This window comes from Podarcis bocagei, assembly GCF_964188305.1.
Source record: "Podarcis bocagei genome assembly, chromosome: 1".
Lineage (NCBI taxonomy): Eukaryota > Metazoa > Chordata > Lepidosauria > Squamata > Lacertidae > Podarcis > Podarcis bocagei.
This window is the reverse complement of record NC_138125.1, coordinates 31,268,252-31,271,650: the sequence shown is the minus strand read 5'-3', so window position 1 is coordinate 31,271,650 and position 3,399 is coordinate 31,268,252. Positions and strand designations below refer to the sequence as shown.

At 38.3% G+C, this 3,399-nt stretch overlaps 1 long non-coding RNA gene across 1 annotated transcript; it reads right to left on the bottom strand.

Annotated features, from left to right (window-relative positions):
• Window positions 1-329: 329 nt before the first annotated feature.
• On the bottom strand, window positions 330-3,197 carry LOC308576134. The gene is made up of 2 exons (XR_014003116.1): window positions 1,501-3,197; window positions 330-765 (listed from the first exon to the last, which is right to left on the bottom strand). It is a non-coding gene; the product is annotated as an uncharacterized lncRNA (long non-coding RNA).
• Window positions 3,198-3,399: the final 202 nt, after the last annotated feature.

Genomic DNA, 3,399 nt, shown 5'->3' with positions numbered 1-3,399 from the left:
AGAATGGAAAATTGAAATGCAATAGCTTCAAATAACTGAAACTGCAATGGACATACACATAGGGAGAGAGACTTCATGCATGTGCAGTTTATACTGTGTATTACTTGAAATCAGTTTTAAGGAGCAATTGCATGCACAGGAAGCTTGTGTAAATCAAGTTGGTGTAAATAAATTAATCAAGTATAGAGTTACACCAGATCCAAACCCCATTCAGCAGTGGGGCTACTGCTCTGCCTAAACCTGGCAAAGGGGAAATAAGCCTTTAAAATGGTGTTCTTTTCTAAGTTGCCAGTGGTGCGGGGGACGGGACATAGAAAGGAGACCACATATTTGTTTACTTACAAACCCATCAAAGGCCAGGTTCATGTGCTTTTCCATACATCAGTCAGAAAAATTGCACAGGCAGTAAAACCTAGCTTAGTTACAAAGTGGCAAAATTTTCTATATTATTGGTATAGGAATTCAAGACACTGGTTGAGCCAGGAATCTGTAGGATGAGCCAGAGATCCACTGCATCCTAAACTACTCATCCTGGCAGATCTTGCCATAGGATTGCCCCTTTAGTTAAATTCAAAATAATAATATTCAAGGGTATGAAACAGCTGCATTTTAATTTTTTTTACTGGAGACTCCTATTTGATATATGAAGATTTAGACTAACTGCAATAATTTAGAAATCTATCTCTGTACCACAAACAGAAGCATCACTGTCAAAGTGTCCTCTTCATGCCACTATATTGAGTCAAAGGAGATATTTCTTCACAACTGCAAAGGTTAAAAAAAAAAATCAGCCCAGATTTTGTGAAGCTGCTTGTAGTCAACTGTAATTTTGTTACCTGACTCTCTGGGCTCTTGCTTACGGTTGCCATGGTAATCCTGGCCTGCTCTATGCAATCTGTCTCACTGGAATTTCCTGATTATTCAAAAACTATTCCAAAAAACCAGGGCGGGGGGGACTCTCCTTTTATTATATATTTTTTCTATTCTTTTAAGAGTTTGGCGACAATTTTGAATAAAAATCAGCTAAGGTGAACTTGTTTTGCTCCACTCACCTGGAAAGGAGATAGTGAGATAAACACGGACTTTGAAATGTTCCCATAAATATTCTCTCGTTGCAGCTCAGGAGAGAACAAAAGGAGAAGGAAAAAGATAGGCTAAAAAGGCAATGGCATGTCGACAATTACAGTGTGTTGTTCACAGTGACTGAAACCTTTCCCAGGTGGTCGCTGGATTGCTATTCTAGCTGTTTTTGTGAGCAGGGAAAAGTATTGCTTTAAAACTATTTTCGTTCTTTCCATGCGCTCTATATACATGTGAGTGAGAGAGCTAGAATATGTTTTGCCCAACATGCAGAAAAGCAGAATTAAAGGGCGTTGCAGCACCATTTCACTTTTGTGCAGCTCTCTCACACATTTGTATATGAGCTTTGTGTGATAAGAGGGCACCTTCATAACTCACCACAAAGAAAGTGGGTGCATCACAAGAAACAGAAACACTAACATAGTGTTTCTGTGTAGCAAATCCATTTCCAAAAGAATCCAAATTTAGACTTCGGCAGTAAGAAAAGTGACAAAACGTTGGAAGTAGTACAGCAGGGATCATTTGGTCAGTAACCTTTGGGTTAATTCTACTGACAGTTAATCAGCCAACCATGTGTGGCTGTCTGTGTGTGTGTAGGTGTTGCCTAGGAACTAGTCAGTGGCATGATGCTTTCTGAGAACTTGAGCTCTGATTGGCTGTGTTATTCAGAAGGTGCCTTTCCTCTGTATCTGCATCTATGTCTCCCTGCTCTCTGTACAAGACATGCTATAAAATACAAGACCTCTCTGTTTCTTTCTCCTCAAAGTATACTCTGTTTTGTTAAAATTCTCTCATCAAGGTATTATCTGTTTCTTTTCTCTCTGGACTCCATCTGCATTAATTAGAATAACTCTTCTAATACAAAAAACTCCGCAGGACGATAACAAGCACTTGATGGCGGCATTGCATAACCTCTGTGCAACATCTGTGAAAATAAATCTGGGTGATTGCTCAAAAGTCCATGATTGTGTCACAGATTCCTAGTAAGGTTTTGAAGTTAAGGAAACAATGATTGAGGTTCAACCTTCACCCATTATTGTAGCAAATTGCTTACAGCGTGAAGGCAGGAATACTCCTTTATCATGTGCGAACCACAGGCTGAAAACAAAACAAGGACACTGGTATTTGCTATGCATTTTGCAAAAATAAGTTCTTATTCCATGTATGGAATCAACTTGCTGGAATTGTTCCATTCTCCTTTGTATCTGAATTTATGAAGATTTCCAGATATTATGAAAATGATGTATAGATGGTACTTAACCCCTGTAAAACTAGCAAAGATTTATCACAAGAGTGATAATCTATGTTGGAAATGTAAAGAAAAAGAAGGCACCTTTTATCATATGTGGTGGACCTGCCCCAAGGTGAAAGACTTCTGGGAGAAGATTTATAATGAATTAAAAAAAAAATGTTGAAATATACATTTATTAAGAAACCAGAGGCCTTTCTTCTTGGAATAATAGGTTTGGAATTGCCCAAGAAAGATGTTAGACTGTTTTTGTATGCCACAATTGCTGCTAGGATTTTGCTGGCTAAAAATTGAAAAACACTAGAAGTGCCAACAGTGGAGGAATGGCAGATGAAGCTGATGGACTTTTGGGAGCTAGCCGACCTGACAGGAAGAGTCCATGACCAGAAGGAGGAGGAGTACCAGGAGGAATGGAAGAAAATTAAAGATTATTTAGCTAAATATGCTAAGATAATTTAACTAGAAATACCTGCAAGTACCAGATTGGCCTAGGATTTAAATATGTGATGTCATAGAACAATATGTTTAAAGTTAAAATGAAAAGAAAGAAAGATGTTAATTGACTAAGTAAATTTTATGTGAAAATAGTTTTGGAAAACCGTTACAATGATATACATAGAAATTCAGCCAGGGGGATTCGAGGAAGTCACCCAATAATGTTAACAAAAATGGAACTATTACAGTTAGGATCTATGTTTGTTTGTTTTCTTTTTTCTTTTTTGATGCTTGTTATAAATTTGGAAAATCAATAAAAAAATTTTTTTGGGGGGGGGAGAATTTATGAAGATTTCCTGGATACATCTGGATCTTACAAGTTCCTTTGTTTCTTCTGATTTTGCTCCCTTCCCCTACCCACTCCCTCCTGTGTTTGTTGCCTGGTTGATCTGAGGCACTTCAACGCTTACAAGGCCATTTTGGTTCAGTGCCACTGAGTAGGAACCTGTTTAAGCATTATTGGAGCAAAACAGCTTTGACATGCATTTGATGGGATCATGTGACAGTCCCTGGCATCACCTTCTAAACAGCATACCCCCACCCCCAAATGGGCTTCTTCCCAGGCATGAGAACAA